The sequence below is a fragment of the Protobothrops mucrosquamatus genome, unplaced genomic scaffold (assembly GCF_001527695.2).
Source record: "Protobothrops mucrosquamatus isolate PMUCROS unplaced genomic scaffold, P.Mucros_1.0 scaffold159, whole genome shotgun sequence".
Taxonomy (NCBI): Eukaryota; Metazoa; Chordata; class Lepidosauria; order Squamata; family Viperidae; genus Protobothrops; species Protobothrops mucrosquamatus.
This window is the reverse complement of record NW_015386523.1, coordinates 26,025-42,553: the sequence shown is the minus strand read 5'-3', so window position 1 is coordinate 42,553 and position 16,529 is coordinate 26,025.

The window sequence follows — 16,529 nt, the reverse complement described above, 5'->3', positions numbered from 1 at the left end:
CCAGCATAATAACATTTCTAGCTTCACTCTCAAAAAATGAATATAATGTGTAAGTTTTAGCTACACATCTCAATGATATGCAAAGTATTACTTGTTGTTTATTCTGTTACATGTAACATGTTGTGGACTTATACAAATATATTATTGTTCAAAAGCCTTGAGATGATATCTAGCAATTTTAATGGATTTTACCTTTTGGCGATGCACACGTTCTTATATATCCATAAAGTTAATGTGCATTTTGAAAACTTCCATTTTCATAAAGAATGGGAAAATACTATTTCATTATTAAAGGAAATACTCAGTTTTCCAAGATAATTATTACATACATTAATTGAGCTTCAGTCGTAGACTGAGGAGTCAGTTAATTCAGATTTCTTTATTGTCCTTATTTTTTTTCTCAAGGTCAAATAACAAATTGACAATAATTCAAAATATAATTTCAGTTTGTGTTAGAATGCTATATTATAGTATTGATGAACATCACATTTCTTTCAATGTCCAGAATAAGCCATGTTCAACCACACTTATAAGCTTTGTAGGGTTGGGTAGCTCAATTCTGTCATTGAATCTCCAAACATAAAACTAGCATAAACTAGCTTTAGTAAATCTCATGTTATCTTAATTATGTTTATCAATAGTATTTACCTCATTAGCTTTGTCAGTATACAGATACATTTAATAGTTCTCAGCATAATTTGTAATTACACATTTCTTTAGTGCTTGAGAATACAAATGGTATTTCTTTATAAGTTTATCTGTGGAGCACAGTTTTCTGCTATTATTTTTGTACTATAAGTAGCAACTAGCAAAATATTCAGGAAATAAATTAACAGTTGTATTGTCCCAACATGCTTGAGGCTAGCCGGAGAATCATGCTGTTCTTAAGAACAGTAGTTTGATTCCAGTATTATCTGTTGAGCTGTGAAATACAAGGCACTATGGTTATCAAATACCTTAATTTTCAAAGGAGGGTGGGAATAGGCAGAACATGGGGAAGATAGGAGAATTATTGCTTTTGTAAATCGCTAGGCATAAGCCAACTGAGTCTTTTTTGTATTATATATAAACATGAACATATCAGCCATGGGGAACCTTATATTAAGATAATCCTTGTTTACTTAGAGAATTTTACTTAGAGAATTTTATTCTAATCCTGAAACTTGCTGTGCAACCAAATAAGGATTCAGGTATAAGCATATCAGTTGGATAGTACTGTCAAGGTGGCATAATTAAACATTATATTACGTCTAGTCTACAGTAATCCTAAAATATGCTAGCATAAATATGTGAATAAAGTAGTTAAGTAAGGAAGATAAAAAATAAAAGAGAAAAGTAAGGATATCTTTACGTGCTCAGTAAAACATCGTTCCACTGTGGCTATTGTTACTCTTATTGTTAGACTTCTATTGAGATGATAAATTTTGTGACTAAATATGCAATGGACATTTTGTAATTATCAAAATAGTTATACTGAGTGGATTCTCATATGCTTAGACATGGTTTATTTAATTATGGATTATTAAATAAGCCAAGATTGTCTGGTTTTGCATGTGCATTTATTTTGCACATAAATCATTGTCAATGAATAATGAGGGGTCCTTGGTTCCCTCTGAGGTTGGTGCTTTCTTGCAGAAATTTCATTTATCCAGACTAGTTTGTGATTATAATACCTAGTTTGGGTAATGAAATATCTGAAAGAAAACAACCAAGCTCAGAGAACACCAAGAACCACTTGTTTTAACCCTAATATAATAATTAGTGACTAATTTACCCAGCACGCTTGGATGAAAACCACAAGATAAGGGTTTAAAGAAGTTTATATGCTTGAGCAGTGTGAATATTGTATATCCCAATTTCTATAATTGGGATTTCATGCTACTTCATGCTGTGTGAAACTATGACTTTAGAGTATCAGCTAGCCGGCCATGAATTTGTACAAGTTGTCTATCCCTAGGCATAGAATACTACTGGAAAATCAGTGACATGGTGATGTTATTGGTTTTGCAATCCTCAGTCATTATGTTGCCTGGGGTAAGCAACCTGTGTCATTTGTAAATACCTCCAAGTATACTTCATTATTACCCATGCATTCTAGGGATATTGACAGTTGTGGCTTCCCAACATCTGGAGTTTGGCAGCCCTGCTGGAGTCATGAGGCTGCTCAGTCATCTTGAACTATCATTCCATTTTCCTTTTTTTAAAAAAAGAATAAGGAATAATTTTTACATACTTCTTCGAAGTTTGGCTCCACATTTAGCTTGTTGATAATTATGTTTCAGTCTGAACACATAACCAATTGCACTCAAAGCCAGGCTACCCGACTTAAGGAAATTCTAGAATGCTATCCAACCATGGGGAAATTAAGCAAGTACTTAAGTCTACTGTTAAAAGTAATGGGTTTTGGAAGTTTATATTAGTTTCTTTATATGGGTCTCTATTCAGAGAAATAGTCTCATGAGTGATAGTTTGGCTCTTTTAGATGAAGGATTGTAAGAGAGACTTTAAGCTTCCTACTCAGTGGAACTATTTTTGAATGTATCTTCTGTGAATTACATCTTTTGTGACTTATATTGTCGTTTCTATTCTGCTTTAGTTCTGACCCAATTTCAAAACATTCAGCTAGAAATGGTTCATTAAGTTTATAGTGATACTGCTAGACAATCAAAATCCCATTGCCATGGGATTTTTCTCTGTATTTTTCTGCAAAAGGGTATATTTATTCATCAATTTGCATTTAAAAACCAGACATATCTTTTTTAAAGGATTCACATATCAATTTTTGAATAACCTTCATTTTCACTTATATTAGAGCAGATGTTCAGTATTACATAACTTGTTTTATACTTCCTTCTTGGCCTTTTCCTTCAGCCTAGCCAATCTATTGTTACCATTATTTTAAAAGCTTTCATATATATATTGAGGTTTGACTCATACATAATCCAAAAGACAGTATGATGTATTGCTAGCACTGCCTGTCTGCTCGATAACAACAAAAAATTAGTCAGTTATCTCCTGATTAAGGGTCAAACTAAAGGAATATTAATAAGACACTTAAAAAAGCAAGCTTAACCTTGCTATATCTTTTTAAAGAAAATAATGAGGCACTAAGCTAAAGTATGTTCTCAATTTTGAATGGAATTATTCTGTTGAAGATACCTAGCTTCCAAATTTTCTATTTTCAGTACTTTTGAGAACAGAACCAATTTTGCTCCACATTGAGCATCAGGTCTACAGGAGGCATTAAAAGCTATTATGAGAAACTGCCAGAACCAAAATATGGGAGCAAAAAAACCTGCTAGCTAAAATGTAGTTCAAAGATATTTCGGAATACTTTTCTATTTGTTAGTATGCAAAACAACTTTCCTTAGAATGACATCCAATAGAAATATTCCATGTAGAACATAGAAGAATGCTGATTTGTAAGTGGATCATCTTTCGGGGCTAGAACCTGTGTTTTTTTTGTTTTCTCCAGCTTGGCCCAAAGTGTGAAGTCATACAGCTATCAACTTGCGGCAGAGATTAGATATGATTTGGTTTTTGTACTGGAGTGATGGAGACATGATAGGGGTTGTCAACATCAATCATTTCCCTATGACCTTGCATTTGTCTATAATTTGCTGCAGAGAGGAAGAGCCTATTCTGTTGAATCACCCTAGTGAAACCCATTTTTTAAAGGGAATTTAAAAATATTCCCAAAACTCTGGTGCACAGTTTGAAGCCTTAATCATGGCCTATAATGAGCATGTGACAAGACCTTGGATTATGTAAACTTTGTGATAATGGATCCCATACAACAATAGCCATAGGAGTCATATACCATTCCAGAGTGGTTTATAGCACTCTCTGAGTGGTTTACAGAGTCAGCATATTGCTCCCAACAATAAATAGGTCTTCATTTTACTTACCTTGGAAAGATGGAAGACTGAGTAAATCTTGAGCCGATCAGGATCGAACTCCTCGCTGTGGTTGCAATACTACATTCTAACCTCTGGTTTATAGAGGAGATCAGGGATATGCAATGATTCACAAGACATCTAGAATGCTACTAAAGAAAAATAAGGAGCAAATGCAACTGGGCAAAAGTGTGAACCTTTATTAGAACTTACCTTGCTTCCCTGCTTTTATCATGTCTGGCCCTATTTCAGGTGACAACATGACTTCTCGGTAAAGAATAGCTGGGGGAGATTTCCAGGGCTGCTGTGAGAAATATTCTACACAAAGTTGCAGGGCTTTTCTCAGAACTGTATTCTTGCTGGGTCAATACTGTGGAAGTACAGGAGTCATCTGGGTTAGCTCAGTTCAGTTCAATCATCTGGGAAGGATTTGATGAGTCAGTCCTGAAGTATTGGAAAGGGGACTTGTTACTGTGAGTTCTGCCCTATATCTTTTCTGGATGTATAAGACAGAATTAACACACAGAGATTCACACACATACATGTACACAAACAGGTACATATACAGGTAGTCCTTGACTTACAACAGTTCATTTAGTGACCATTCAAAGTTACAACAGCACTGAAAAAGTGACTTATGACCACTTTTCAGTTATGACCTTTGCAGCATCCCCATGATCATGTGATCAAAATTTGGATGCTTGGCAACTATTTCATATTTATGACCATTGCAGTGTCTCAGGGTCATGTGATCTCCTTTTGCAACCTTCTGACAGGCAAATTCAATGAGGAAGCCAGATTCACTTAACAAACAGGTTAGCACAGTGATGGCGAACCTTTAAGAGACCGAGTGCCCAAAAACTGGCCCTGCCCCAGCTCCGCCCCCTGCTCCGCCCCACCCCGCCTGCCCACAGGGCCACTCACCTCTGCCCGCGCCCCGCAGCATCAACTGTGTGTGATGGGGCATTAGGGCAGAGTCTTGTCTACGCTGCCTGGCTGCCATGTCCTTGGCTGCGCTGCTCCGCATGGGCCACGCTCGGGGATGACTCTCCTTCAGGGGGGCTGCTGCTGAGGAGGGGGTCGCGAGGGGAGGTGAGGCTGGGGCAATGGCATGTGTGCCCACAGAGAGGGCTCCAAGTGCCGCCTCTGGCACCCGTGCCATAGGTTCGCCACCACTGGGTTAGCAACTTATCAACTGCAGTGATTCACTTAACAACTGTGGCAAGAAAGATCGTAAATGGGGCAAAGCTCACTTAACAAATGTCTCACTTAACAACAGAAATTTTGAACTCAATTGTGGTTGTAAGTCAAGAACTATTTGTACACACAATTTTTAGACAAGATTAAAACTTACACAAATAAGTAGACCACGAGATAGCTACAAATGAATTGCCTTTTGCCCCAAGTCTGCCTAAAACAGGTTGGTTAGACGTTTTAAATAAATATTGTAAATTACAGCAATAACAAAAACCCAGAACATCTTATAGATTTATTTATAGCCTGATGGATGAAGGCTTAATTTAAAAATATCATATATAGACATATACAGAAATGATTAGACATGACTTAGCACAACACCAAAAATATCCTGAAATTAAACCTGCTTCCATTTTCCAAAATTTGCTAGTTTCTTGGAAATTCCATTTTTAATCAGTGATTATAGAAAGCAGTTCTTACCAGTTTTGGATTTACCAGTTTTATTGAATATTTAAAAGAGGTTGTTTAAAATAGCATTGTTGTTTAGAATCAAGGTCATTTTTTTATGAATAATGGATTTCTCTAACACTTGTGCTCAAGGAGGAAGGGAGTGTGATAATTTGAATATGCACATGACCCAGAGCCATTTCTCACTCAAGAGAATGGAATATGTATTGTGTGTCTGTGGTGGCAATTTGTGTAGGCTACAGTCACAAAAGAAAGAGTAAGGTTGAGAACCAGACTTTCTCATATCAGAGATACAGTTTTGTTAGGTGCTAACAATCACCCAGCTTCAAAGATGAAAAGCACAAGAGACAATGTCTGTAGAAGCATGGGAAAGAATGAGAAGAAGTGTCAGAATTAAACAACAGGGATATAAGGAGAAACTATGTTAAGTGGTTTATGCTGGAATGCAGTAAATACCCTTATCTAGCTATGCCATATTGTGTGTCTCAGAATCTTCAGCATATATTAAACCAAAGAGTACTCTAACTATGCCATGTAGTCTGTGTGAGACTCTTCTTCTCTATTCTTTCTAGCTGAAATTCTAACATTATCCATCCAAACACAAAACTAAAAGATGACAATATATATAAAAATAACATTCTTAATATCAACTAGATAAATCTGGCTGTTCTGCAGAGGTTGACCAACTGGTTTTCATAGAGAGAAGGTGGGATAGAAATGTAATAAATGAAATTAATATAACAAATAATTGATGTAGACTGATGTTTCTTTCTTAAAGTACTCCACAGATTTAATACAGTAATATAATGGCCCAAATCAGTCTCCTCATGTGTTACTGGGGGTCATTTTTAATTGAATCCTTCTCAATTTATTTCTAGGCTTCATTGCAACATGTGATAAAGTTATTTAGCTGTTCTTTCATTTTTGCTTCATACCTTTAATAAATAAATTATTAGGCTTTTCTTTTTGACAGTCTGACTGTTTTTAGGTGCATAAAAAATAATGTTTACATGATGTTCTCTAGTGAACAGATTACATTTACTTTTCATGCCAAACTGAGCCTTTTTTAGTCATGAAGAACATATGGATTTGTGAGGATTGAGTTTAGCTAGTTTCATCCAGCTCTAGTCTATTACACACACACTGGGATGAAAACTTCTAAAATGAATATTTATAATCTCAAGATAAATGTTCATTCTTTTGATCAATGGGGTGCTTTGTCATACCTACTGTGCACCTACTCTCTTTTTTGACAGATGAATATGCATGTGCAAATACATATGCTGATCAAATCATAGCACCCTGCAAAAATGTTTTCACTGAGTATGTCTTAGTTTAGACATAAAATAATAACATATTTAGAGATAAATTAATTCAAAAGCATGGACGAAAATCTTGGCTTTTTTATAGTCAGTCATGCTGAGTATGTGACACCTTAAAATATGTAAGTAGATAAAAATGTTGATTCCATATTTATCTGGGAATTTATCATCTGTTTGACAGTTTGGTGTAGTTATTAAAGTACCAGTATAGAAATCAAGAGATTGTGAGTTCTAATCCCATCTTAAGCACAAAGCAAACTTGATGACCTCAGAGACCAGTCACTTTCACTTAGCCTTAGGAAGGAGGCAATGGCAAACCTCTTCTGAAAAACCTTACCAGGAAAACTACAGAGACTTGATCAGGCAGTTTCTGAGATTGGACATGACTGAATGGAAGAAAACCAAAATTACCTGTGCATCGCTTTGGAAACATATTTTCCCCTTTTCTTTAAGGTTAAAGTTATTGTAAAAAGTATATTTTGGCCTGGATGGAATTGCAAGTTTTAGCACCAGCGTAAGCCATAAAATGTTTTCTCAGGAATTAAAAAAAACAGCAACAGCCTTTTAAAATTCAGGATATTTAGTGCCACCAGAATAGATGGGAAACTTTTTTTCACTTCCTTTAATCTAGTGGAACCCAGATTATTTTGTTAATATTTGAATTAATATGCTAACAAGGGGTTTGACTAGTGAAGCAATATATAAGTAGAATTTCTGAGTTAAGGATATATGCAGCTGTGGGATTCAGCCGGTTTGCACCACTTCGGCAGACCCGGTAGCTAATTTTTTGTTGCCCAGGTCCAGAATGGACTTCCGGAAGCTGCATCCACACACGGAACCAGTTGTTCATATATTCGAATCTACTGGATATATGTATTGTGTAACAAAACAGTGAAGTATTTGGATTACGAGATCTAATTGGTTAAACAGTCTATACTTGTACTTTGCTTACTTATGAGATTTGGATCCAGGAAAATAAGATTTACAGTATCGTAATGCTATATATAGTCTAATATATATATATAAATAAGCAAGGTACAAGTATAGACTGTTTAACCAATTAAGATCTTGCTATCCATGTATATATCTATATGTATATCTATATGTATCTTTCGATAGATAGATAGATAGATAGATAGATAGATAGAGAGAGAGAGAGAGAGAGAGAGAGAGAGATGATGATAGATAGATAGATAGATAGATAGATAGATAGATAGATAGATAGATAGATAGATAGATAGATAGATAGATAGATAGATAGATAGATAGATAGATAGATAGATAGATAGATAGATAAGCCTTATGAGGTAGGTTGAATATAATCTTACCAGCCATTTCATTTTTTGTTTCAATTGGGATTTAAGCTTCTGTCTGTATATCTACCAATCTATCACTCCGTCTGCCCTGAGTTGGAACACAAATACAGAAGAACCAATATAACACCAAAAGTGGGAAGCTCAACCAGAGGGAGAGAAGATATAGAATATACACAGTGATAAAGTAAATACCAGCAGACATGATCTGGGTCATTAAAAAAAAATAGGGTAAAATATCTGACAACAACAGAATAAATGCTGCCTAGAAGCACTTTTTTAAAAAAGGAATGGACAATTATACAAATCAAATAGATAGAAAGACAGTTATGCTGTGGATCACATCATAGTAACACCTCATAGTATTATTGTGGCAATGATAAGTGATAGGTAGCGAAGAAAACAGAAGGAAGGAAAGGTGCACATCATTTCACCCTCTTTGTGTGTCTGTGTAATAATAATTGAAACAATCCAATAATTTGATTTGATTTAAGCACTTCAGCAGCAACTGTTCCATATTTCCACAGATGTTCTCTATAACTTGCTGTTGTGCATCAGAATGATTCTTTCCTTTAAAAATAATGATCAGCTCATAACGTCTGGAAAGTGGTGTGCATTGGTGAAAGTTGCTGCCAGTTTAAATGTTCCCAGCAGAGCTGAAGCTTCTATATAATGTCAGGAAGGTGCAGAATTTTTCAAAGCAGAGCTTCTATTTCGAGAAGCTCTATCTTGCGGTCTAAAATCCCCCCACAATGCATTTGTGTAGTCAGGGGTGGGCTGGCCTGTTATGGAAAGAAAGAAAAATGATTATATTCTAACGTTACTTCAGGATTTTCAAGAGTTGAAAATAATCCTCTATAGTTTAATGGAAAAAGAAATATCACTACCTTATAAGCCTACTTCAGTCATTCTTTCTTTGTTATTCCTCCCTCCCCCATCTCCACGTTTCCTCTTTGAAGCTAAGCCCTTGATGGATTAGCCCAATAATAAAGAAAATGCCCTCTTTTATGCATGAAAGCTTTATAATTGCTGCAGAAAGATGCTTAGTTGTTCATAATAGACATATAATCAGATTAGTTTTGAATCTTTCCTTACCTGAGAACATACAAATCAATCCATTTGTGAATATTTTAGTATAACTTTTTTATTATTTAAAAAACTGTCTCTTTTTTGCCGTCCTCAAAAAAACTAGCCATGACTATTACAGGAAGCAGAGCAGGTGAATTTTTAATATCCCAGGAAACAAGACTTTAATCTTCTGAAGAAGATTTTTAAGGGCTAATAATTTTATGTTCCTTATATACCATTTAGTAATAAAATCTGGCTTGTAACTTACATTCTAGAAAAAGATAAAACTAGCACCTCTCTCAGAGTTTGGTGCCATGACCACCTCTGATCCTTTAATTGATTTTGCCATGTGTTATTTTAACATCTCTTTTTAAGACAGTGTATAGTTGAATTGGAAACAGAAAAGAACAAAAGTGAAATATATGAAACCATTAAAATTTCAAAACATTTTCTGTATAACAATTCTTAACAATGTAACTATGATAATAATTATAGGACAAAAGCCAAGTTGTAAAGTAATATGAAGACTGGGTTCATAGATCACATGAAACTATAATAGGATTGGTGGGCTTAGCAGGTCAGAAGGCATTTCCATTGTGGTTATTACATGATGTCTGGATCCTTTAGTATCTTTTTGATTTCTAATATTAATAACTGAAAAGTTAAAATACATTTTAATATATGTATATATGTATACTTGGAAATATTTTTTTCTGAGTTCAACAACTCTTAGCTAAGCATCTAAAGATGGACATCTTTGTTTTTTCTCTTTTGTGGCATCCATATATGTTCTTTACAATTGTCTAATTAATACTCTCTTATTTTTATTGTTATTATTTCTATTACCATTATTACACTTTTTCATCCTGCCATTTTTTTGGGTGAAAATTTCATAAGCTGAAATTCTGGTCCATTGCCTTTCAAGGCCATCTATTTTCTTAGAACAGAAATCAGATGAAACAGCAGATAAGTCTAACCTTTAATAATAAGTAATGACTTTTTAAGAAATACTGATGCTTGGTTAAAAGCCATTGGTCTACAGACTATACTGAGATCTTAATATATCTACTATATTTCCATTTTAAAATGATATATATGAGCAGTGGTGGCATATATGTTCCTTTTATATGCACAGATTCAGTTATTATAAAGTCTATAAACTATGTTCAGAGAAATAATATTTTTCCTTCTTCATTAATTACTACTTCCTATTGGAATCAGGAAATATAGATCAATTTAATCAATCTGTTTTATTGCCCAAGTTAGTATAGTAATGTTCATCATTGATATACAGTTCAAATTTGCTTCCATATGTAATCTTTTACATCATTGCTAGCATTTAATAGTATATGTCTTCAACTAATTGTTATCCTTTGAATCGAGAACAATAAAACTGGGAATAAGCAATAATAATAAAAGCAATGAATATTATAACCTGCAAAAGAAGCAAATATAATAACCAGAAACCATCATGTTTAAAGGGAGATATGTTGCTGAATTTGGGGGGGGGGGGACATATTATATGTTTTTTTATATATTTGAGCCACTGGTTCAGTGAGGGGCCAGCAAGGTATAGTGGGTAAGATCTGGTTGATTTATGATGAGTTTTAGCTTAATGAACACTACTAGAGAAGTTTATGGATCTTCACACTTTGATTCAAATCTCTAATCTTCATTATTCAAAGTAACCTAGGCTTATTCTCTGTTAGATATACTGAAGAGTATGTTTATATTTGTGTTTTTTACCTAAGGCAAAGATATATTTTACACCGCTTTCTCAACTTTCCAAAAATCTTCATACATTTAACAGTAAGACATCTGGAAAGTTATAAATACACCCAAGTAAACATATTCATAAAGTATTTGAAAATGAAGCATAAAACAGTTTAGATATTCTGGAAGAAAGAGATGTTGTGGGTGGAATTTGTATGTGTTTGCATGTCACAATAATAATTTGCAACTAGTAAGGCTAGCTTCCTCCTGAGTCCGCAAGGAGAAGGGCGGGATATAAATTCGAATAATAAAATAATAATAATAATAATAATTGAGTGATATATTATGTGGGTGAGTATGAAATTGAATTTTGTATTCTCATTCTTGCTTTAAAGTTTCTTTCAACTCAAGCATGACTCCTGGTGATTCATGGAAGCTTCCTTGAAAAAGGAAATATTTTTTGCAATTTCCAGTATTGTCTATAGCTTTAATATTTTTTAGAGAACACTCATCCAAGCACTTATTTGGCTATTGTTCCTTTGGTTTCTAACACAGATAAGGCTGACCATGTGTTGCCCTCTGTGGAAAACCCAGGGCAAATTCACACATCACTGCATTCTCCAGTGAGAAAATACTTAATTTACTAAATATGTAGCAATATTATGTTGGTTGTCATGTAACTGTGACTATTAATCAAAACTGATTGGCACATTAAAATAAAAACTTGATATTAGCAATAGCAATAGCACTTAGACTTATATACCACTTCATAATTCTTTACAACCCTCTCTAAGCAGTTTACAGAGTCAGCATATTACCCCCAACAATCTGAGTCCTCATTTTACTGACCCTGGAAGGATGGAAGGTTGAATCAACCTTGAACCATTCAGGATCAAACTGCTGGCAATGGGCAGAATTAGCCTGCAATACTGCATTCTAATCACTGTGCCACAATGGCTTTTTATTCTAGATTCCTGAATGACCAGAGTGTGGATTAAAAACAATATTGGTATTCTGTGTGTGTTTTTGTGTTTGCAAGAAGAGATAACTAAATCAGACCCAGTGTCCACAATTCCCTATATTTTAATGTGGACTATTAATAAAATAATAATAATAATAATAATAATAATAATAATAATAATAATAATAATAATATAAAGTTGCAAGGGACTTTGGAGGTCATCTAGTCCAACCCCCTGCTTAGGCAGGAAACCCTATACCATTTCGGACAAATGGCTGTCCAGTCTCTTCTTAAAAACTTCCAGTGTTGGAGCATTCACTGCTTCTGGAGGCAGGTTGTTCCACTGGTTAATTGTTCTAACTGTCAGGAAGTTTCTCCTTAGTTCTAGGTTGCTTCTCTCCTTGATTAGTTTTCATCCGTTGCTTCTTGTCCTGCATTCAGGCGCTTTGGAAATAGCTTGACTCCCTCTTCTTTATGGCAGCCCCTGAGATATTGGAACACTGCTATCATGTCCCCCCTTGTCCTTCTCTTCATGAAACTACACATACCCAATGCCAGCAACCGTTCCTTATATGTTTTAGTCTCCAATCCCCTAATCATCTTTGTTGCTCTTCTCTGTACTCTTTCTAGAGACTCAACATCTTTTTTACATCATGGTGACCAAAACTGGATGCAGTATTCCAAGTGTGGCCTTACCAAGGCATTGTAAAGTGGTATTAATATTTCACGTGATCTTGATTCTGTTAATGCAGCCCAGCACTGTGTTGGCCTTTTTGGTAGCTGTAGCACACTGCTGGCTCATATTTAAGTAATTGTCCACTAGGACTCCGAGATCCCTCTCACAGTTACTACTATTGAGCAAGGTATCCCCTATACTATACCTGTACATTTGGTTTTTCTTGCCTAAATGTAGAACCTTATTTTTTTCACCATTGAATTTCATTTTGTTAGATAGCGCCCAGTGTTCAAGTCTGTTCAGATCCTCCTGTATCTTAAGCCTGTCTTTTGGAGTGTTGGCTATTCCTGCTAACTTGGTGTCATCTGCAAATTTGATGAGTTCACCATCTATCCCCTCGTCCAAATCGTTGATGAAGATGTTGAAGAACACTGGGCCCAGAACAGAGCCCTGGGGCACTCCACTACACACTTCCCTCCATGTAGATGTGGTTCCATTGAGGACCACACACTGAGTACGGCTGGTCAGCTGGTCAGCCAAATACTTGATATAGATTTCCCCAGTTTCAGACCACTCATATATAGGCAGAACAAGACTTGCAATATAATGGCTATTAAGATGATAAATGAATAAGGACATTTTCCTTATTCCATAAGTTATATTTCAACTTAAAGTGCTGACATTTTAGTTATAAATTATATTTAACTCTAAACTATGAAGGATGGAAATAGTTCCACCCTGAAGACGCGTTGTGATCCTAATATATAACATTAAAATGCAGTAATAATATATGTGGTTCTCTCTCCTTTTTCACTGTGAAGGAAATAATGGAATAAATCAGTGCTATACAATATAAGAACAATAGTGGGAGGTGAAGTCAAAAGTTACGTAAAATACTCCTCCTCAATACATTGCACTTTTAAAAAAATATATTGTGCATTCTGTGACTGGGAGCCATGCTATTGGAGTGAATTAGACTGATTTGACAACTTTACCCTGCTTAAATTGGATTTCCAAAAGTGAAGAAATTGATGTTGTGCTATTTCGGAGGATATTTTAAAAGATACTTGCACTTCAAAGAGAAAATAAAGTAATCAGATGCAAACGTTTCGTAGTTTAGCGTAGCTGAATAAGTTCAGGCTATCTTGGGGCTATGCTAAATTAGAATATGTTTCTCGTGTCCCGGAAACTATAAACAGCTTTTACCTTCCCTTTTTTTTCCCCAGGAGTGAAAAGTGAATTATCACAGATCCCCTATTTGGCAAGATAAAATAAATCCTATTACTAGATTTTATAGTAAGGTATGTTCCATTTTGATGAATCTCTGTGCACATTGCTTAATTAAACATAGATTTTTGAATTCATAGATACCTTTACTTTTTCTTACCAGACTTTAAATTAGGTCTCCAAATTATGCCTGTGTATTGCCTGCTATACTGGCCCTTGAAAGCTTAAAACATTTTTTTAATGAAGGCAGAGAGAGAGATGGAGTGATCTGCTTGATAATAAAGCTTAGCTTTAATGCCAGCTCCGTGCTGTTACAGCATATTACTAAACAGCAAGAAATGTGGCACAGATGTTGTGGCAGCCATATTTTACACTCTCCAAAAGGTCATGTCGCTTGTTATTTCATTCAGAATCAATATTAAGTGAGCGTTCCAAATTTCAGCTGTCAGTTGAATTTATTGCTGCAAAGCAAGGCTGAAGGGTTTTCAACTGTGATTCTAGCAAGGTAACACATTACTAATATAAGGACACTTTAGGAGAAACAGGTGACCCACATGCAAGTAGAAAAGGTCAGTTTAAAATATCTGCAGGAGAATATTGTAATGGCGGCAATCACCAGGTGGGGTTCACAAGTAGACAAGATTGCTATTGAACAGAAACAGCAGATTCAGACAAAGTAACATTAGTTAAACATCAAAGTTTTCTTTGGCAGAAGTGTCGCCATAAACATAGATACAGATGATCAGATAACATGAAATGAACCTCAAGGACACAACTGAGCCCTTAAAAGATTGCAACCCTTTGAACGTTGTGTTTGGAAGGTATAGTTGTTTTTGCAGAGTGCTATTATTTATAGAAGTCAGACTAGTATTCAGGTTAGTGGGTCACTGAAAGCAATTTCATCTTTTTCATGAAAGAAAAAGGCTTTTTAATTTCATCAACATGGTATTTTTCTTAATTTTTTGTGTATGTGTACAAAGCAGGCATGGTACACATATCAATAAAGTTGGGAAATGGCTGCAATGAGATTATACTTTGACTTGGAAAGGTAGGGGCATAATTCATCAATTGAATCAAACAAATATGCAAAGTTTTCAGTGGTGTAAGCTATAACTCTAAACAGATAATTAAAAAACTCAATTCAGCAAACTAACGAGAATGATCAGAATATTAGATCAGAATGACAAAGGAAAGCTCCTGGGTCATTCAAAACTTTTAGACACATCATTATCTACTCCTTTATCAGTGTTAAAGATCCCTTAATTTAATTAATTATGAGAAAACTGTGACTTATAGAGATATTCTGAATACTGAAGGGAAAATACAAAAGCTGGAAGAATAGGGTATTAGCTATAATGGTGGCCACACCTGCAAACGCAAATGAGATATGAGAAAGATGCTAAAATATATGGTTTTTATAAAGACCAGACAGTGTTTAACCAGATACTATTGTCTTCAGATGAAAAAATGATTAAGAAACTGTATAGCTTTTTGTTAAATTTAAAGATGGAAGATGAACAAGTTAAACAAACAATGATAATATGGGCAAAAAACTTTGGGCACAATGTAGAATTAGAAAAATGGCAAAATTTGTGGGAAAGAAACTATAAAATAACAAGGGCAGCTACTTATAAAGAAAAATTATATAAAAGGTTTTATAGATAACACTTACCACCTGCGAAGTTAGCAAAAATGTTTAAAAACATGCAATTGTTGGAAATGTAAGCAAAAGCCAGGCACATTCTACCACCTTTGATGGACATGCGCCAAAGCAAAAAGATTCTGGTCGAAAATACATATGCGGTTAGAGAAAACATGTAGATTTTAAGCCTATTTCTTTTAGGTGTAACATCAGAAAACTATGATAAAGAATGTGTATATCTAATATTACATGTACTAACAGCAGCGAGAATTACATTTGTACAGCATTGGAAAAATGAAGAAATACCAGCTGAAGAAGAGATAATTAAGAAACTTTTGGACTGTGTGGAAATGGAGAGGCTTACATTGAAAATGAAAGGGAAAGAAGATACAGGATACTTTCAAACATGGGATATATTTTACTAATGGCTAGAAAAACAGAGTAGACAGTAGGAATTTAAGATGTATGGGGAACTCATCAAATTTGCAGACGACACCAAGCTGGCAGGAATAGCCAACAGTCCAGAAGACAGGCTTAGGATACAGGAGGATCTGGACAGACTTGAACACTGGGCACTATCTAACAAAATGAAATTCAATGGTGAAAAAAGTAAGGTTCTACATTTAGGCAAGAAAAACCAAATGTACATGTATAGTATAGGTGGTACCTTGCTCAATAGTAGTAACTGCGGGAGGGACCTCGGAGTCCTAGTGGACAATCATTTAAATATGAACCAGCAGTGTGCTGCAGCTGCCAAAAAAGCCAACATAGTGCTAGGCTGCATTAACAGAGGGATAGAATCAAGGTCACGTGAAGTATTAATACCACTTTACAATGCCTTGGTAAGGCCACACTTGGAATACTGCATCCAGTTTTGGTCACCACGATGTAAAAAAGATATTGAGACTCTATAAAGAGTACAGAGAAGAGCAACAAAGATGATTAGGGGACTGGAGGCTAAAGCATATAAGGAACGGTCGCTGGCATTGGGTATGTCTAGTTTCATGAAGAGAAGGACGAGGGGGGACATGATAGCAGTGTTCCAA